This window comes from Desmodus rotundus, chromosome 6 (genome assembly GCF_022682495.2).
Source record: "Desmodus rotundus isolate HL8 chromosome 6, HLdesRot8A.1, whole genome shotgun sequence".
Lineage (NCBI taxonomy): Eukaryota > Metazoa > Chordata > Mammalia > Chiroptera > Phyllostomidae > Desmodus > Desmodus rotundus.
The window spans coordinates 133,349,256-133,371,279 of record NC_071392.1 but is presented as its reverse complement, the minus strand read 5'-3'; positions in this window follow the sequence as shown (position 1 = coordinate 133,371,279).

Here is a 22,024-nt window from a genome sequence, read left to right as displayed (position 1 = left end):
TTCTTTCCTTTATGTCCCTTGCTTTAGGGGACATGTCTGTGAGGATGTTGCTGCGTGGAATGTCTGAGATTTTCCAGCCAATGCTTTCCTCTAGGACTTTGATTCTCTTATGACTTATATTTAAGTATTTTATCCTCCTTGAATTTATTTTGTGTATGGCATAAGTTGGTGATCGAGTTTCATTTTTTGCACGTAGCTGTCCAGATCTCCAAACACCATTTGTTGAAGAGGCTATTTTTGCTCCATTTTATGCTCCTTCCTCCTTTGTCAAATATTAATTGACCGTAAAGGCTTGAGTTTATTTCTGGGCTCTCTGTTCTGTTCCATTGGTCTATGTGCCTGTTTTTATGCCAGTACCAGGCTGTTTTGATTACAGTGACCTTGTAATACAGTTTGATATCAGGTATTGTGATCCCTCCAGCTTTGTTCTTCTTTCTCAAAATTGCGGCAGCTATTCGGGGTCATTTATGGTTCCATATGAATTTCTGAAATGTTTGTTCTATATCTGTGAAATATTTCATGGGTATTTCAATAGAGGTTGCATTGAATCTATAGATTGCTTTGGGTAGTATGGCCATTTTGATGATGTTAATTCTTCCAATCCATGAGCATGATACATGCTTCCATTTGTTTGTGTCTTCCTTGATTTCCTTCTTCAATGTTATGTAATTTTCTGAGTACAGGTCTTTTACCTCCTTGGTTAGGTTTATTCCTAGGGACTTTATTTTTCTTATTGCTATATCAAATGGGATTTTCTTCCTCATTTCTGTTTCTGATGTTTCATTGTTGCTATACAAAAATGCCTTTGATTTCTGAGTATTGACTTTTTATCCAGCTGTTTTGCCAAATTCATTTATTAGGCGGAGTAGTTTTTTGGTGGAGTCTGTAGGATTTTCCATGTACACTATCATGTCATCTGCAATCAATGATAGTTTCATTTCCTCCTTTCCAATTTGGATGCCCTTTATTTCTTTTTCTTGTCTGATTGCTGTGGCTAAGACTTCCAATACTGTGTTGAATAGGAGTGGTGAGAGAGGGCATCCTTGTCTTGTTCCTGATCTTAGTGGGAAAGCTCTAAGTATTTGTCCATTGAGTATGATGTTGGCTGTAGGTCTCTCACATATGGACTTTATTATGTTGAGGAATGCTCCCTCTATTCCCACTTTGCTGAGTGTTTTTATCAGAAATGGGTGCTGTATCTTATCAAATGCTTTTTCCGCATCAATTGACTTTTGTCTCTGCTGTTGTTCATGTGATGTATTCTGTTTATTGATTTGTGAATATTGTACCATCCTTGCATCCCTGGGATGAATCCCACTTGGTCATGGTGGATGATCTTTTTAATGTATTGCTGGATGAGGCTTGCCAATATTTTGTTGAGAATTTTAGTGTCTATGTTCATCAGCGATATTGGCCTGAAGTTTTCTTTCTTTGTTGTGTCTTTATCTCGTTTTGGGGATTAGGATGATGCTGGTTTCATAAAAAGAGTTTGGGAGTCTTCCATCAGTTTGGATTTTTTGGAATAGTCTATGAAGGATAGGGGTTAGCTCTTCCTTAAATGCTTTGTAGAATTCTCCTGTGAAACCATCTGGTCCAGGGCTTTTGTGTGTTGGGAGTTTTTTGATGACTACTTCAATTTCGTCTGCTGTTATTGGTCTGTTCAGGTTTTCTACTTCTTTTTCACTCAGTTTTGGACGATTATATTTTTCTAGAAATGTGTCCATTTCACCTAGGTTTTCAAAGTTCTTGGCATACAGTTCTTCGTAGTAATTTCTTACAATCCTTTGTATTTCTGTGGTATCAGTTGTAATCTCTGCTCTTTCATTTCTACTTCTGTTTATTTGGATCCTCTCTCTTTTCTTCTTGGTGAGCCTGCTTAAAGGTTTGTCGATTTTGTTTATCTTTTCAAAGAACCAACTCCTGGATTCATTGATCCTTAGAATTGTGCCTTTAGTCTCTATGTCATTTAATTCTGCTCTGATCTTGGTTATTTCCTTCCTTCTGCTTGCACTGGGCTGTCTTTGTTGTTGTTCCTCAAGTTCTTATTGGAGTAGGGTTAGGTTCTTTGTTTGAAATGTTTGTTTGAAATGTTTCTATCTTTTTAAGTTAGGCTTCTATTGCTATGAACTTCCCTTTCAGGACTGCCTTTGCTGTGTCCCATAGGTTTTGAGTTGTTGTGAGTTCGTTTTCATTTGATTCCAGAAAGTTTTTGATTTCTTCCCTAATCTTGTTCTTGACCCATTCATTGTTTAATAGCATGTTATTCAGTCTGCATGATTTTGAGTGTTTTGGGTTTTTTCCTTTGGGGTTGGTTTCTAGTTTCAGTCCCTTGTGGTCAGAGAAAATGATTGATATGATTTCAATTTTTTTGAATTTGTTGAGGCTTGCTTTTTGTCCTATCATGTGGTTTATCTAAAGATATTCCATGTACACTTGAAAAGAATATGTATTTTGCTTCTTTGGAATGAAAGGCTCTATATATATCAGTGAAGTCCATTTCATCCAGGGCTTTGTTCAATATCACAATATTCTTCTTGATATTTTGATTGAAGATCTGTCCATTTTTGACAGTGGGGTGTTAAAGTCCCCTAGTATAATTGTGTTGCTGTCAATATCTTTCTTGAAGTCCTCCAAGATTTTCTTCATGTATTTGGGTGCTCCTATGTTGGGTGCATATATATTTACAATGTTTATGTCTTCTTGGTGTATTCTTCCTTTAAGTATTATGAAGTGACCTTCTGGGTCTCTCTTTATGGATCTTCTTTGGAAGTCTTGTTTGTCTGATATGAGTGTAGCTACCTCTGCCTTTTTTTTCCTGTCCATTTGCTTGGAAAATTTGTTTCCAGCCCTTCACTTTCAGTCTGTGTAGGTCTTTTCTCCTGAGGTGGGTCTTTTGTAGGCAGTATATGTGTGGGTCATGTTTTCTTATCCATTCAGCTATTCTATGTCTTTTGATTGGAGCATTTAATCCATTTACATTTAAGGTTATTATCGATAGGTAGGTTTTCATTGCCATTTTTTCCTACCTGTGTTCCTCTCTCTTTCTCTTTTCTTCCTTTCCTTACAGCAGTCCCTTTAGCATCTCCTGCAGAGCTGGTTTTGTGGAATTGTATTCTTTTAGACTTCTTTTGTGTGGGAAGCTCTTTATTTGGTCTTCCTTCTTGATTGAGAGCCTTGCTGGGTAAAGTAGCCTTGGTTGCAGGCCTCTGGTTCTCATTACTTGGAATATTTTTTGCCATTCTCTTCTAGCTTGGAGCGTTTCCATTGACAAGTCAGCTGCTAACCTTATTGTGGCTCCCTTGTATGTTTCTTCTTGTTTATCCCTTGCTGCCTTTAAGATCCTCTCTTTGTCTTGGAACTTTGCCACTTTAATTATTATGTGTCTTGCAGTGGGCCTCTTTGGGTTCCTCTTGCTTGGGACTCTCTGTGTTTCCTGGATTTGTGTGACTTATTCTCTCATCAGATTAGGGAAATTCTCCATCATTACTTTTCAAACAGGTTTTCTATCCCTTGCTCTTCTTCTTCTCCTTCTGGTATACCTATTATATTGATATTATTATGTTTCATGTTGTCCTGCATTTCCCTTAATCCCTCTTCATTCTTTCTGAGCCTCTTTCCCTCTTCTTGATCTTTCTGGGTGTTTTTTTCTACTTTGTCCTCCAGCTAGCTGACCTGATCCTCTGCTTTTGATTCCTCTACTGTGTTCTTCAGTTCAAAATTGTATTCTCCATTTCCTCTTGGCCCTTGTTGATAGTTTCTATTTCCTTTTTCATGTTGATACAGTTTGCAGTGAGTTCATTGTAGTTTCCCTGTAGTTCCTGGTAATTCTCTGTGAGCTCAGTGAGCTTCCTGATAATCATTGCTTTGAAGTCAATATCTGATAGTTGACTTGCCTCTATTTCAGTTAGCATTTTTTTCTGAGGCTTCCTCCTTTCCTTTCATTTGGGGTTTGTTTCTTTGTCTTCCCAATGTTGTGAGACTCTTCTTGCTATCCTCTGCTTCTTACATTGATCTGTTCTACTCCTTGGGTTTATGGTATGAACTTCTATGGCAGAATGCCAGTGGGATTCAGTGGTGCCATATCCTTAATCTCCTGCACTCACTGGTCTTGAGCTGATGTGAATGGGGCTAACAGGGTCTAACTCTGGTCTTTTCAGAGTTCCAGGTTTTATAGTCTCACCTGTGGGAAAAGGAGAAAGAAGAAAAAAAAAAGGAGAGGGGAAAGAAGGAAAAAGGAATAAAAAAAGAAAGGAAGGAAGGAAGAAGTAGCCAAAAAAGATTGTAGGAAAGATAAAAAGGAATTTTAACAAAAATCAAAATAAAAAATAAATAAAAGATGGCAGGAATAAGGAATAAAAGAGTAAAGGAAGGAAGGAAGAAGGAAAAAAAAGAAAGGACAAAAAGGAAGTAGGAGGGAAAGGAAGGAAAAAAACTCTTCTGTTGGCTTTAAACTGGTCATGTCAGTTCTGCTGGTCTTCCTGTCTGTGAAACGGGATGGGGTGGGTGGAGGGATTGGTTTCACTTTTCTCCCTTCCTGAGCCACATTCTTCCTGTTGTCCAGCCTCCCAACCAATTCCTCAGGGTCCTTCTGTTCCCCACTAGGCCTTTATTCCCACCAGTGTGCTGTCCTTGAGGTGCACCAGTTAGGGACAACTCACACTCCACCTTCTTGCTCTTTGCTGTCCTAGATGCTAGGGGCTCTCAGTGCTACTGAGTCAAGTCTTTCCAGGGATTGCAGTCTCCCCCCTGCTGTGCACTCTGCCTTCCTCCTAGGGAGCCAGTAGGCCCTGCAGGGCTCTGTGCGTAGGGGCTAGGTGGGAGGTGTTCATTCCCTGGTGCTTCAGGTGTGGTCAACCGCGGGCAGCCCGGCTGCTTATCGGGGTGCGCACCCACCCGGAGCTTCAGGTGTAGGCTCCCAGGTCACTGATTGGGGTATGCACCCACCCGGGCACTTTGGGCCTGTGCACCCAGGCAGCTGGACTGCTGATCTGGGTGCACACCAACTGGGCTCCAGGTGTGTGCTGGGGCTGCTTATCCAGTGTTCACAGTCCAGGGGTGAGGGGGTGGTGGCACAAGAGGCCACAGCTGCTGTGGAGATTTCTCTAAACAGCTGCTGAGTGCCTCTTTTTTCTCTTTTTCTTTTTGAGAAATTCCTCCTATTCAAGCCCCCCTGGTCCAAACAAGCACCTGACCTCTCACACAGCCCAGCCTGGCTCCCTCCTAAGAATCCTGCAGTAGACCCTGAACCCCGGCCGAGGCCTTCTGCCGCCCTGGTCTCCACCCTGGTCCCAGGGACCTTATTTTCCTTAAGCACTCTTCTTACTGTCTTATCTTTCAATGTCCTCTACAATCTTTGGTCTCTGATCTTCATATATGCTGGTATACAGTTGGCTGTTTACTCTGTTCCTCAGATCAGCTAGCCATTTCACTGGTGCTGAGGGGAAGTGGATTCCGCTCCCACCTATCTTGCCTCCATCTTCTGCCACCTCTCCTTGTCTTTAATCTTGGGTAAGTTAATGATGATGTGCTTTGGTGTGTTCCTCCTTGGGTCCGACTTCTTTGGGAGTCTCTGAGCTTCCTGGACTACCTGGAAGTCTATTTCCTTTGACAGATTGGGGAAGTTCCCCTTCATTATTTGTTCAAATAAGTTTTTAATTTCTTGGTCTTCCTCTTCTTCTGACATCTCTGTGATTCAGATGTTGGAACATTTAAAGTTGTCCTGGAGGTTCCTAAGCCTCTCCTCATGTTTCTGAATTCTTGTTTCTTCATTCTGTTCTGGCTGGATGTTTATTTCTTCTTTTTATTCCAAATTTTTGATTTGAGTGTTAGTTTCCTTTCCTTCACTGTTGGTTCTCTGTGTATTTTATTTTACTTTGGGTAGCCTTCATTTCTTCCTTCCTTTTGCCACCAAGCTCAATCAGTTCTGTGAGCATCCTGATTACCAGTGTTTTGAACTCTGAATCAGATAGGTTGTCTATTTCCTCATTGCTTAGTTTTTTTTTCTGTTGTTTTGATCTGTTCTATCATGTGGGCCATATTTCTTTGTCTCAGCACACCTATTATGTTGTGAGGGGGCAGAGCCTTAGGTATTCACCAGGACAGGGCAACCCTCTTTGATGCATTGTGGTGCTGTCTGTAAGGGAGGGGTCAGAGAGGAAACAATGCCTCTTGCTCACTCCACTCTAGCCCCACTTTCCACCGAACTCTCCTGTGAGACTAGGAGTTTCTCCCACCTTCACAACTCCCACAGTAGTTTACAGCTAGAAATTTTGAGTCTTTAGTTTCCTTTTCAGCCAGCCCTGCCTCACCCTTGTGGTCTGCTGCTTTTCTGAGGTTGTCTCCACCCACTGCCTGTCTCTGCCCCTCCCACCGGTCTGGATGAGTGTTTCTTTAACTCCTTGGTTGTCAGAGTTGCATGCAGTTTGATTTTCTGGTAGTTCTTGTTGTTTGTTGCTTTTAAATTGGTTGTTATTCTTCTTTTGGTTGTGCGAGGAAGTGAAGCATTTCTACCTACACCTCCATCTTGGCCAGAACTGTACCAAGCTTTTTTACCCACTCATTTAATGATGGACACTTAGACTATCTCCTGGATCAATTCCATGCCTGGACTTCTCAGTTGCATGAAATAATAAATTCCCTTTTAATCCTTCCCCCAGCTGGAGCTGTGCTTCCTCAGAACTACATCATAAAATGTCTTCATTGACACTGTTAGTCTGCTTTACTCCAAATATACTCCAGCATATTTAATTCCTTGTTACAATTCAAGATATGGCTTTATCTTATTCCATTATTGAGAGTGTGCTTTTAAAAAGAAGTTTTTTGCATATAATGAAATACACAGTTCTCAAATATTCAGTTTGATGATTTTTGATGAATGTATATACCTATGTAACAACTGCTCAAAATAAGATTTAGAATTTGTTCATTTCACCCCAGAAAGTTCTCTTACTCTCTTTCTAAAGTTAATCTCCTTGCACTACATGAAGAATCGGGTTCTGATTTCTATAACTAGAGATTAGATTTTCCTGTTTTACTTTGTACAAATGGAATAATAAAATATGTGTTCTTTTGTGTGTGTCTTCTTTCACTCAATGTAGTGTTTTTAAGATTCATCCATGTTGTTGCATGAATTAGTGGTCTTTCACTGTTATTGCTGAGTGGTGTTCTGTGGTATTGGTGGACAGTTGTCCATCCTTTTTCTTGCTGTATATTTGCATTGTTTCAGAGATGACATGTTTTTTTCATATCCATGTCATACAAAACTCAGGAGCCCAATATACCCCCATAATATCACAGATATAAAAACTTAGATGCCAAGATCTGGTTTCTCACATAGATGCTCATCAGAGAGGATGGACCCAATAAATACTCCACAGGGCAAGGAGGAACCTGAAGATGATAGGCTTCCCTGCACAAAATAGGCAAATGGAGCTCATTAATTCAACACATATTTATAAAATGCCCATTATGTACCAGGCCTTTGTGGAGCTCACACTACAGAGGGTCCTTTTGTTATGGAGGATTGTCCACACACACTAGAATAAGATCATTTCTGACTACAAAAAGTTCCCTGAGGAAGAGAAAGCATGCTGGATGCTTAGGACCTCCTTTAGTCTGGGAGAACTGGAAAAGCCCCAGAAGTGGTGGTGCTGGAGTAGAGGTGAGTCAACTGGGTGTGAATGCCCTGAGCTGGAACCAGTTTCCCACAAGCATAAACCATGATATGGGAACATTCAAAGGAAAGAAAACCATTGTGGACCAAGTGGAACAGATGAGGAAAAGAGAGTAGGAAAAGAGATCTGAGATGTTAGGGCATGCCAGGAGTGCAGGGCTTTGCAGCCATAGTATGGTGTTTACTGCTTAGAATTTCTCATGAGTTGGAGGAGACATCCCTGATATGCAGCCCACCTGGTAGGCCTCTCCGTTTCTCCACCTCTCCTCCCTGTCTCACCTGGCATCCTCCTCTCAGGCCCATTGGGATGAAGAGAAGATCTGGGCAGTGTCCTAGAGCACTATCCCTGTGTCAGTCAGTTTCTGGCTCTGTTCTGTCTACCTCTGGTGACCTCAGGCTGGATATTTTAGGGAAACTGCCCTCTACCTACACTCAAGAGTCAGACTCAGAAAAATTATGCAGACTTGGTCCTGTGCAAGTCCCCTCTTGCATGGTGCTGAGAGTGAATGTCCCTTAAATTCTATGCTCTAGGTATCTCACTTGGGGCAATTTCCTGTTGTACCCACACTGGGATTTTGCCCAGGACTCAACCTCTGCTAGAAGTTGCACTGAGTCATATTAAGAGAGCTGGTGATTTTCCAAGAGAAAATTATCACTTGAACTTAGGTTCTGAAAGCATCTTGTTTACAGTGTCCACCCCAGTGGCTCCTCACTTAGCTTTTCTTATTTTGCTCTAAAGTAGAAGAGGAGTAAGGGTCATTTCTACCTCCAAGACACCAAAAACAGATGATAATTTTGTCTTTCCTCTTTTTTGGATGCATAAGACCATATTTTACCTCTTTCTTCTACTTTTGACCTGTAGAGTTTTTACATAAATAATCCATGCTCTATAATATTTGTCATATGAAATCATTGGCTACCATTTCATAGGTGACCTGGTAATTGGGAGAAATGGGATTCTTATATGAATTACCAATAATCTAGTAAGGACCTTAAATAATGACTTAAGATTTTTTTTTCTAGAAAAGTAGTAATTAACATCTCAGGCTTCAAAAGAAGCCCTGGGTTAAAACTTGGCTCCATCATTCTATAGCTGTGTGACCATTTTCAAGTTATCTAGTACCTCTGAACCTCAGTAATGACAAAGGAATCAAAAATAAGTAAAGAGCCAGGCTACCTGAGCTCAAATCTTAGTTCAAGCACTTGCTAGCTTTGTAACTTGAGGAGAGTTATTAAACCTCTTTGTACCTCAGCCCCCTCATGTATAAAATGAGGATAATAATAATCTTGCCTTATAAGGGTTTGGGTGGATTAAATGAGATAATGTAAAAAAAACCAAACAAACCCAGTAACAGTGCCTCATACATATTTTGTGCTTCATGAATCTTAGCTATTAGGATTTTTAAAGTGTTATTGCTATTGAGTAATTAAGATAAACTACTGATGCCCTGATATCTGCTAGCATAAAAGTGGAAGTCTCATTGATATTTTAAAATACTTTGTGATCTCTAAATTAAAGGGCACTCTCAAAAAAATTCATTATTCAGGGTATCACCTCTAAATAGCAGCAGAGTCATTGCTGCCTTGATTAGGTAATCAGTGCCCACAAAACAGTTGAATCATAGCCCCAATTCCTCCTAATGAAACTCACATGTCATTACGCTCACTTTCTATTTTTGAAATATACCTTCATAGATGGAATTTTTGGTGAGGAAGTGAAGGAAAAGCAGACTTATCTAATTCAGAAATCTTGTGTGCAATCACATCAAATTTGGTGAAAATAACTTTTTGCTCAAAGTCAACTGATTGGAGGTAGGAAAGAAATAATAGTGATTTTATCTAATTTCTAGCAAGAATAAAGAGGTGAAAAGGAATAGAATAAGCCAAATCAACCTGCTGTTATTTTAATCACAAAAGACAGAGCAAGCCAAAGCCTGAGTCACCTTCCTGGCCAACTATTTTTATTGACTTGAAATAACAAAGGATGAAAGCCTGAAATGACCTAGCTGACTTTTGCGGAGCTTCTCAGTTTCAGGGTCCAATGGATAAATCATATTGTGGAATTCCCCAAGAGGTGAGGACTGTTTACATCAGTCAATTTCTGAAAATGGATTTTAAAAAAAAATTGGGGGTGGGGGGTGAAAAGGAACAAAGTCAGAGAAAAACTTTCTGTTTGTCAGATTAAATAATTTTTTTTCTATTGGTAGTTTTGCTAACTTCACACAGAACTGATTCTATATCTCTTAGTACACGCTGCTTAGAGGTATCACTAATTACGGTGTGCTTCACAGAAACTTTTAACATGTAATGATAACAAAAAAAATCCCAGAAGTTGTATCTGGGCCAATTCAAAGCCCAAGTAGTTTCACGTGTTTTCAAATTATGAACAATGCATTTCAGACATACAAAGTACTGGAATGATGAGACCAAAAATCATTTAACAACTGCAATCCTTCCAAGGACCCCATTATCACTATGCCTACCACCAGAATGACCAATCCCACATTTACATCCTAGCAAACTCATGTACACACATGCACACATGCAGTAGACTAGGAATGTTTGTTATAGCATGGGCTACAGTTATGAAACATTAGAACATTCTGAATACCCACCTACAGGAGAATAAATCAGTAAATTGTACTGTACTCATGCACATGTACTACTAGGAAGCAATTAAAAATAAGAGTGCATATACCAATATAGAAAAAATCTCAGAAACATAATACTGAGCAAAAAAAGCAAGTTGCAAAATGAGCTGTAAAGAATGGTCTTGTCTTTTTGTAAGGCTTTATGAACTTTCATAGAGGTAGGTGGTAAAGACTAGAGGCTGTCTTTCCTTGAATTTCCAGTTTGCCCCCAGGTTAAGACACAGGCTGATAGGTAACACAGATAGCAGGACCCATCATTTTCTGTGTCTGTCTATCTCTCACCTACCTAGAAGCCCTGAGATTTTTCTTCCTAGAATCTCATCAACTTAAATCACTTTCGTTAAGCTGATAATACCAGTTCCTACTTTGATGAATTAAACAAAGACAAAGAAAAACTATGAAAATCCCAGGTATTACTCCAGTAACTTCAGCTCTCTTGTGAGATTGAATGCTCTCTTGGGTTGAAAGACATTTGCAAACAAGTAGTTGATTTGGAGGGGATCCCAAGGAAACATTGGCAGCAGATTGGGGAAATGAGATAGGGCAGGGAATGTGGCCCTGTGGGGTTCATTATCAAGCAGGTAACCACTGCAAGTTTGCATAGAACACATCTCTCAGAGTCATTCCACTCCATAGATGAGGGAACTGGGATCTTTATCCATCACCTCCCTGTCTGTCATTGGTTGAGGGCTGCTTCTGGACGCACTCTCTGGCATGTTAAGCTTGTCCTATACATGGACCATGCATGCTCCCATTGTGAGAAAAAAACCCTTTGGGCAGAGAGTTACAGTTTTTCTTAGTAAGTGGTCTTTGGGTACAGAAGTGATGGTAGAAGGAATAGGTAGTGCACTAAAAATGTCTGCTCAGCTTCTTGAGCACAGAATTCCAGGGGGAAGTTTTATGTCTACCAGTATTTTCTAGTCAAGTTCCAACTTATTGGCGTCATCTACCAGAGATATTATGATAAAAGTTACTATTTGCTAGGATTTCATTTTCCAAAGTAAGAAACAAATAAATATTGCATTGAATGCCACACTTTTATGGAAAAATTTTCTTTGGGTCAGGACAGTGAACATATTTCCAGGGATCAGAACTTCTAGAGGTGGGGGCTCTATCATTAGAAACTCATCTGCAGCTAGAGAAATATCAAATGAGGAGGAGTGCTGCTATCCAGAGTGCCTTACAAGGTCTGAATTTATTGGTAGGATCACCATAAGTCTGGTGTTTGGTTATGCAGGTCCATAAATTCAGTGTGATAATGTCTGCTTGTGGCTTTCAAGTTTTGCGTAACTAGCCCATGCCAACCAATCCAATTAATGAAACACTTTAAAAAGTCAAGTGGGACTTCCGGCCAAGATGGAGGTGTAGGTACACACACTGTGTCTCCTCGCACAACCAAAAGAAGGACAGCAACAATTTAAAAACAAAAAACAACAGAACTGACAGAAAATCGAACTGTATGGAAGTCCAACAACCAAGGAGATAAAGAAGAAACATTCATCCAGACCCATAGGATGGGGTGAGACAGGCAGCTGGGGCTGAGTGGACATGCAGCAAGGGGGCAGCTGGCAGACCCAGCAAGGGGGCGGATTGTGGAACAGGGAAGGCCAGGCTGTAGCTAGCAGACCCCACAAGGTGGTGGCTGGCAGACCCTGCGGCCCCATATTCGTTCATAGATAAACCGGGAGGAACTGTGGGGGAGCAAAACAGACTGTGCAACCCAGGGCTCCAGCAGGGGGAAATAAAGCCTCAAACCTCTGATTGAAAACACCTGTGGGGGTTGAAGCGGCAGCAGGAGAAACTCTCAGCCTCACAGGAGAGTTTGTTGGAGAAACCCACAGGGACCTAGAGCGTGCACAAGTCCACCCACTCAGGAATCAGCACCAGAGGGGCCCAACTTGATTGTGGGTAGTGGACGGAGTGACTGTAATCTGGCAAAGAGTGGAGCAAGCACCATTGCTCCCTCTGTGCCCCTCCCCCATGTACAGCATCACAGCACAGCAACCAGCATTCCCCCGCCCCAGTGAACACCTAAGGCTCCGGCCCTTTACCTAACATGCATGCTGAGACAAAAAAAAAATGGCCTAAATGAAAGAACAGATCAAAGCCCCAGAAAAAATACAACTAAGCAATGAAGACATAGCCAACCTATCAGATGCACAGTTCAAAACACTGGTAATCAGGAAGCTCACAGAATTGGTTGAATTTCGTCACAAATTAGATGAAAAAATGAAGGCTATGGTAAGAGAAACAAAGAAAAATGTACAGGGAACCAATAGTGATGTGAAGGAAACTGGGACTCAAATCATTGGTGTGGACCAGAAGGAAGAAAGAATCATCCAACCAGAAAAGAATGAAGAAACAAGAATTTGGAAAAATGAGGAGAGGCTTAGGAACCTCCAGGACATCTTTAAACATTCCAACACCGAATTATAGGGGTGTCAGAAGGAGAAGAGGAAGAACGAAAAATCGAAAACTTATTTGAACAAATAATGAAGGAGAACTTCCCCAGTCTGGCAAAAGAAATAGACTTCCAGGAAGTCCAGGAAGCTCAGAGAGTCCCAAAGAAGCTGGACCCAAGGAGGAACACACCAAGGCACATCATAATTACATTAGCCAAGATGAAACAGAAGGAGAGAATCTTAGAAGCAGCAAGAGAAAAGGAGACAGTTACCTACAAAGGGGTTCCCATAAGACTGTCAGCTGATTTCTCCAAAGAGACCTTACAGGCAAGAAGGGGCTGGCAAGAAGTATTCCAAGTCATGAAAGGCAAGGACCTACATCCAAGATTACTGTATCCAGCAAAGCTATCATTTAGAATGGAAGGGAAGATAAAGTGCTTCTCAGATAATGTCAAGTTAAAGGAGTTCATCATCACCAAGCTCTTTTTATGTGAAATGTTAAAGGAATTTATCTAAGAAAAAGAAGATAAAAAATATGAACAGTAAAAATGACAGCAAACTCCCAGTATTAACAACCACACCTAAAACAAAAACAAAAGCAGACTAAGCAAACAGCTAGAACAGGAACAGAACCACAGAAATGGAGACCACACGGAGGGTTATCAACAGGGGAGTGGGAGGGGGAGAGAAGAGGGAAAGGTACAGAGAATAAGTAGCATAAATGGTAGGTGGAAAATAGACAGGGGGAGGGTAAGAATAGTATAGGAAATGTAGAAGCCAAAGAACTTGTAAGTATGACCCATGGACATGAACTATAGGGGTGGAATATGGAAGGGAGGGGGTGAGCAGGGTGGAGTGGAGTGAAGGGGGGGTAATGGGACAACTGTAATAGCATAATCAATAAATATATTAAAAAAATAAATAAAAAGTTAAGTGGAGTCAAAAGAATGGGAATTGGCAGTTCTTGAACAATGCTTCCCACTTTCCAGCTGTTTTTCCCTCTAAGTAACCAATGGAGTCATGATTGGCAAGTACCTTGTTTTTCTCTGTTGGAAGTTACAGATAAATACAGGCACACTTCATTTATTGCACCTCCCTTTATTGAGCTTCACAAATGTTTTATCTTTTACAAATTGAAGGCAAGACCTTTCACCAGCAAAAATATTATGACAAACTTTATTGTGGGGTCTGGAATGAAACCTTCAATCTTGGAAACCTCCCTGTCTGGTTTCAGAAGCTGTAAACCCCCATGGTTAAGGCTCAGTAAAAAGACCTTGGGACCATAGGCCACTTAAGAGACAAAGCTTATCTTCCTTGTAGGGACACCACCTCTGCCCCCTTTCACCTCACCCTGCTTGGCCCTGAGCAGATGACCAGTTAGTCAATGACAGGTAAGATTCCTCAAAGGAGGGATGACCTAAGACAGGCACAGTTGCAAAGAGGCCCTCAGGGAAGGACTTGGGAGGCTATAGAAAAAGAGGATGATGGACCCTCGCCCCTCAGCTTTGACATAGCCTGAGTCCTCATTTTGTCTGCAAGAAGTCTCCTAATCTCTTGGCTACTTTGCTTCTCCTGCCTGATTTAAGCCTGAAACAATGGCAGAGGTGTGTGCGGCCCTGTGCTGGAAAGGGCAGGTTCCCTGGGGGATCAGGCCTGAGAAAGAATGCATTAAAATCCTGTGAAACCTGCTTTGCTAATACCCTCAATTTAAATGAAAAGGGTCCAAGCCTGAAATGAGCTTGTTTCCCCAATGTTTTATGGCCCTTTAGCTATCTGACCCATCTGAATAAGCCCTAGTAGTTCTTTGAATGTTATCTATTATTTGATCATTTTTCCCTGACAAAGATTGATGAGTTTTCTATATATGCCCTGTATTCCTATGCAAATTAAGCCCATAAAAGCCTGTCAAGGCAAGGTTCAGTTCTCTCCCCCTGAGAGATTGGCCATGCCATCCCTTTTCCTCCCCAGGACTCGGTAGTCTGTGTGAATTTGTCTCATCTCAGCCACAACGCTGCGGACACTGTTTGCAGATGTCTGAGTCACCTCAATATCTCCAAGGTATGGCTGTATTGGCAATATCTTACTATCTAATTTGCCTTTCAATCAACTATCCAAGTAACCTTTATTGTAATAGTTAAAGTATAATATAATGAAGTCTGTTGTGTCATTCTCATTTCAGCAATTCCTTCCTGAGACTATACCTGGGTCTGTTAACAGAGACTTGGAAAATTGACTATTATTGAAATTTCTGCATTTATTCCCTCTCTCTCAGGACAACCTTTTCCCTCACACCCCAAAGTGCAGTGGTTTCTATATGCCTTCAAAAAGGCAGACTATATTGAAGGATGTTCACAAAAGGGAAGTCATATGAATAGCTAGGGAGAAATATGAGTTCCTTTAATATGGTTAAAGGACTGAAGACTATGCAGAGCAGCAGGCACTCCTTGTTAAAGGAGAAAGTTTCCTTTGCTTCGAGTCCCTGAGGACTAATAATGCTGCCTAATCAGACAAAACTTCCTGATAGATCCTTCAAAAAGCTCCCTTTGCCATTTCCTTGTTAGACTGATTAATGGTCATAATGTTTAACCCCTGTCTATATCCATTTGCTTTGTCCTCCTTCTCTAACTTTCAGCTCAGCCATGTGAGTTGCTTTGGCCAATAAAATAATAGCAAACATGTTACAATTAGAGGCTTGAAACTGCTGGGGCAGTTGGGCTTGCTCACTCCTGCCCTTTGTCATTACTGTAAAAAGGGCATTCCCAAGCCAATCCACTGGTCCCAAGAGAAAGATGAGAAAAATATGGACCAAAGCCAAGTTACCCTAGTCATCCTAGTCAAAGCCACCCAAGATCAGTCAATAACTAGTGAAATCCTAGATAGGTAAGCAAAGTCAGCCAATATCAACCAAATCCATCCCAGATCAGGTGAACCACATAGATTCATGAGCTGAATAATTGTGTATTAGTATGCCACTGAAATTTTGTTGTTGGTTGCCATGCAATACATTAACAGCATAGATAATTGATACACCCTCTTCCCAATTCCTCTGGAGATTCCCTCTATATTCCTGCCTGCTCACCAGCTGCAAGTAACTAGTTACAAGCCCAGTACATTTTTAAGTGCTTCTGTAATGCTAAATGAATCAAAAGTCAATTTCTGAAGTCGGTTTCTGTTGACCTGCCTGTTTTAGCCTTGCTTGGTGATTTTCTTGTAGGCAATCTGTTAATTACTCCATAAATACCCCAATATCTTCTGTAGAGATAAACTTTAGGTTTTCTTTCCTTGCTACCACTCACTACCCAATCTCTTGGAGCTTTGTTTTTTGTATGCCTGTAACTCTGAAAGACCATTTTTCCTCCCTTATTGTTACCTACATTCTACTCCTTAGTGGGAAAAGCAATCCCTATCAGGCCAGTCACCTTCTGGGAACAAAAATCTCTTTATCAGAACGAAGATGGTGGCGTAGGTAGACACAGTGTGCCTCCTCGCACAACCAGAACTGACAGAGAAACGAACTGCAAGGGGGTCCGACACCAAGGAAATTAAAAATAAACATTCATCCAGACCAGTAGGAGGGGCGGAGATGGGCACCAGGGTGGAGAGGACTCGAGTGGCTGTGGCGGGACCGAGACTGGCGGAGTGCGGGACAAACGGCACAGGCAGTCCGAGCACTAGCAGACCCTGCGGCCCCACATTTGCGCAGATAAACCGAGAGGGCAGGACTCAGAGTGATAGAGAGCGGGACAGGCAGAGCAGTGGGTAGCACCCTGAGGCCCCACATTCGCCCATAGATAAACCGGATGAATGGTGGGGAGCAAAGCAGACCGCGAAACCCAGGGCTCCAGCTCGGGGAAATAAAGCCTCAAACCTCTGATTGAAAACGCCTATGGGGGTTGGGGCGGCAGCAGGAGAGACTCCCAGCCTCACGGGAGAGGTCGTTGGAGAGATCCACAGGGGCCTAGAGTGTGCACAGGCCCACCCACTCGGGAACCAGCAACAGAGGGGCCCACTTTGATTGTGGGTATCGGAGTGAAATATTGAGATCCGGAGGAGAGTGAAGTGGATGCTGTTGCTCCCTCTGGCCCCTCCCCCACATACAGCGTCACAGTGCAGTGACCAGCGTTACCCCGCCCCCAGTGAACACCTAAGGCTCTGCCCCTGTAAGTAACAGACGCGCCAAGACCAAAAAAAAAAAAAAAAAAAAAGGCCCAAATGACAGAACAGATCAAAGCTCCAGAAAAAATACAACTAAGCGAGGAAGAGATAGCCAACCTATCAGATGCACAGTTCAAAACACTGGTTATCAAGACGCTCACAGAATTGGTTGAATCTGTTCGAAAACCAGATGAAAAAATGAACCCTATGCTAAGAGAAACAAAGGAAAATGTAGAGGGAACCAATAGTGATGCGAAGGAAACTGGGACTCAAATCAACTGTGTGGACCAGAAGGAAGAAAGAAACATCCAACCAGAAAAGAATGAAGAAACAAGAACTCGGAAAAATGAGAAGAGGCTTAGGAACCTCCAGGACAGCTTGAAACGTTCCAACATCCGAATTATAGGGGTGCCAAAAGGAGAAGAGGAAGAACAAAAAATCGAAAACTTATTTGAACAAATAATGAAGGAGAACTTCCCTAATCTGGCAAAGGAAATAGACTTCCGGGAAGTCCAGGAAGCTCAGAGAGTCCCAAAGAAGCTGGACCCAAGGAGGAACACACCAAGGCACATCATCATTACATTACCCAAGATTAAACCCAAGGACCTACATCCAAGATTACTGTATCCAGCAAAGCTATAATTTAGAATGGAAGGGCAGATAAAGTGCTTCTCAGATAAGGTCAAGTTAAAGAAGTTCATCATCACCAAGCCCTTATTATATGAAATGTTAAAGGGAATTACCTAAGAAAAAGAAGATAAAAAATAGGAACAGTAAAAATGACAGCAAACTCACAGTTATTAATGACCACACCTAAAACAAAAACAAGAGCAAACTAGGCAAACAACTAGAACAGGAACAGAACCATAGAGATGGAGATCACATGGAGGGTTGTCAATAGGGGAGTGGGAGGGGGAGAGGGGCGGAAATGTACAGAGAATAAGTAGCATAGATGATAGGTGGAAAATAGACAGGGGGAGGGTAAAAATAGTGTAGGAAATGTAGAAGCCAAAGAACTTATAAGTATGACCCATGGACATGAACTATAGGGGGGGAATGTGGGAGGGAGGGGGTGGGCAGGATGGAGTGGAGTGGGGGGGGGATGGGACAACTGTAATAGCATAATCAATAAATACATTTAAAAAATCTCTTTATCATGTAGACACTAGGCTTATCTGAGGTCACATGATGAGCCAACGGGAGAGTCACAGGCTTAAAGAATTTTAGATCCAGAAGAATGTAGAGATAAACCACTGGCTACAGTATCTGGCTTTGTCCAGCTGAGGAGATGTATGAGCCTTCCAGATTTGTTAGTTCCAGGTCCTTGCGGCCACAAGCAGACATTCTCTCTGTTTCAGTTACTACTGCTATACAACAAATATCTCCAAACTTCGTGGCTAACTACAACAGGCATTTTGTTTATATGTTCACAATCCTGCAATTTGGGTAAAGTTTGGCTGGGACAGTTCATCTCTGTTCTGCATGACTAACTGGTTTGAATGGGGCTGGAGGATGCACTTGCAAGATGGCCTTACTCCCACAGCTGGAAAATTGGGGTTGGCTGTTGCCTTAAAGGTTAGCTGAGGCTGTTAGCCATTGGTTTCAGTTTCTTTCTGCATGGCCTCTCCACATGGCTAGATTAGACTTCTCACAGAGTGACAATTTCTGGATAGTGAAACTTCTTACATAGAAGTAGCTGGCTTCCTCCAGAGTGCAAAAATGAAAGCTTTCAAGCCTCTTTAAAGCTTAGAATTGAAACTGATACCCTGTCACTTCTTTCTTGTTCAATTGGCTAAAGAAGGTCACAGAATCAGCCCAGATTCAGGAGAAAGAAAAAGTACAAGGGTATGAATACCGGGTAGTGTGGTTCAATGAGAGCTGTGGTTTTAAAAGATTAGCCCACTATCCTACCAGTTTCATTTAAAAATTGAACTTTCACTGACCTTTCCTGCCAGCAAATGATGTGGTTAGATTAACATTGCCTAGGAGTCAACTTTTTACCTAGCTGGACTGCTGATTAGCTTCAGACACTTGAAGAAGTCAACTAATTCTGTAAGTTTCCTTGTCTGGATGAATTATAACGTAAATTGTGGCTCTAAATGCAGAGTCCTAGGTCTTGGTAGAGTGACAGGATAATAAAAAGCTAGCAAAATTCTTGGGAAAGTGGAACAGGGAAACAAGAAAATTAAACAAGTCCAAACAGTTTGAGCAACTTATCTCTTCTAACCAAGGGCACTCCCCTAGTTTGAGGAAATAGAGAACAGAGAGCCAATTAATGTCATTTGTCCCAGCTAAACCCAAAGACAGATGAAGTCAGGGGAACAAATAACAAAAAACAAACAAAAAAACATTAAAAGCCAGAGAGACCCAAGATAAAAGTAAAACAGTATAGCAGACCAAAGAATATTCCCCAAACCCCCTACACACTCATTTTCATGTATCAGCATGTTAAAGATGCACCTGGAAAGCTGATGAATATTCTGCTAAAACCCTACCCTAAGATTCTTACCCACAGAAAAAAAGATAACAAGCTCCCAGGACAAAGACTCAGGGTGGCCTCACTCTAGAGCTTGTCTATGACCTTTCCCAGGCATGATCCCTTTATTTCCTCCTAAACACTAGGGGTGCCCAAGCGACTTGCAGCCAGGGTAGCAGTGAGAAGTGACAGCTCATCCTGGACTTACCCCCTGATCCTCTCTCCAGGACCACCTTTTTCTCTGACTTCTTGGTGAGGTAACAGCAGCCCCTCCTTGGCTCACTCCTTCCCTATAACTTCTAGGGAGCCAAAGCAGAGCACCTCCTAGGCTCTGTCTTGTTACTTCTCCTACCGTAAGTCCTTCCGTTGTTTCACTGTCCCCAGCCTTAGCAAACATACTATCAAAATCACTTGGGCTCCTGTTGTGTAATCTTTCCTACACAAAGTCAAGAACCCACATGTTACTGGCCAGCCTGAGGCAGAACTGTTCAAGTCTGGTCCTTGTTTGGTAACAGTGGGTCTTTAGTTCTTAACTGAGGCTTTTTATTCTCCTTCAAGGGCCTTTCCTATTCTCTGAACTGGGCTATCTTGATGTCCAGCTAAACCAGTCATTTATTTACTTCCTATGCTCTGCTATTCTAAGTACTTCTGATTTGCCCTTTTGACCTACTTCTTGTGCATTGGATGACCTTAAGTCAGCCACACAACTCTGAATCTAGGTGAAATGGGATAAGAATCCCAAACTCATGGGTTTTAGTGAGGATTCAATGGGAAGAAGTGCATGAAACTGCTTTTCAAAATGGTATTCAAAAGTAATGATATTTTACAGCCATCCTAATAACACCAAAAGCACCATGGCAGAGTCAGGTGAGTGTTTCCATCCCCAGTTCTGGTAGCAACCAATCACTGACAAACTTGGGTTCCTTTTTTTCCCCACTTTATAATGAGAAAATACATCTACCAGTCACATCTTGCCCTCAAAACTTTCTATGATTCCAGGATTTTCTTGCTAATAACTCTTGATAATTATATAAAATTATTTAACCCAGATTTATAGAAGGCAATAGCAAGACCAGGGCTGGGATGGAGGGAGGCAGAATTATACAAAGGCAAAGCAAATGAGGGGTTTTTGTTAAGACTTTCTGGAAGTTAAAAATAAAACTAGTTCATATTTATTTTGCAAAGTGTCCTCCTTGGATAGTTTACGTAACCAGATAATGAGTTCGTTGGGAACAAGAATTTTTTCTTTTTTATCTCTGTCTATTCAGTGACTAGAATATGTGCCTGGCAAAAAGAATCTCAATAAATGCATGTTGAATGAATAAGAAAAAAAATTAGAGTTGTGAAGGGGCTCAATGAGACAAGTTTACTACTTTGATTTTTAAAATAAACAGTTAAGTGGTGGAGAAAAATGCCAATTTGCATCTTTTGGATAGAGTATTGAAGTCAAACTTTTTAGTCTCTGAGGTTTCACTTTGTTGTTTTTATGACTGTTACAGCTTAAATTACTAACTTGATTTATAATCATATAAATTACTTTATATGATTACTTTATATGATTACTATACCTATTACTTTAACTTTGTAAAGGACCTATAAATTATGTATGGGTTTGGTCTTATGATAACCAGAAGAGGTAAAATACACCCTGCAACACATTGCTGAGGCACGCATTTAGGTCCATGAGCTCTTAGCTAACATTTTTAATCCAGTATAATTTAAGGTCTAGAAAGAAGCAGATACTCACCTGGTATGATGGAGGCATCAATGAAAGCACCCCTCCTTGCCAAGGAGTATAAAACAAGAACAGGGAATAAAGGATTTTGGGACAGTGCTGCATAAACCCCTCCTATTCAACACATTTAATAGTCAAGTGTGCACACAAAAATGGGTAATCTTAGCAAACAGAAATTACCTTGTTCATATTTTCTGGCAGTGGGGCAGAAGAGAAAAACAAAATAATATTTATTGAACATTTTTGTACCAGGCATTATGACTAAATTTTTATAGAATTATATTTATTTATTTACTGGTTTTTTAAAGAGAGAGGAAAGGGAGGGGGGGGAGAGAGAGAGAGAGAGAGAGAGAGAGAGACTCATTTGTTGTTCCACTTATTTATGCATTCATTAGTTCTTTTTTTATATTTATATTTTTTATTGATTATGCTATTACAGTTTTCCCAATTTTTCCCCCTTATCCCCTCTCTGCCCTGCCCCACCCAAACCTCCAGCATTCTCCCTCCTTAGTTCAGGTCCATGGGTTGTACCTATAAGTTCTTTGAATCCTCTGTTTCCCATACCATTTTTTATCTCTCCCCATCTACCTTATGCCTACTAACCATGCTTCCTCTTCCCTGTACCTTTCCCCCCTATTCCTCCCTTCCCCTCCCCACTGAAATCCCTCCATGTGATTCTGTTCCTGTTCTGGTTGTTTGCTTAGTTTTTTTTTAAAATATATTCTATTAATTATGCTATTATATTTGTCCCATTTCCTCCCCTTCACTCCACTCCATCTTGCACACCTCCTCCCTCCCACATTCCCCCCCTATAGTTCATGTCCATGGGTCATGCATATAAGTTCTTTGGCTTCTACATTTCCTACACTATTCTTACCCTCCCCCTGTCTATTTTCCACCTATCATTTATGCTATTTATTCTCTGTACCTTTC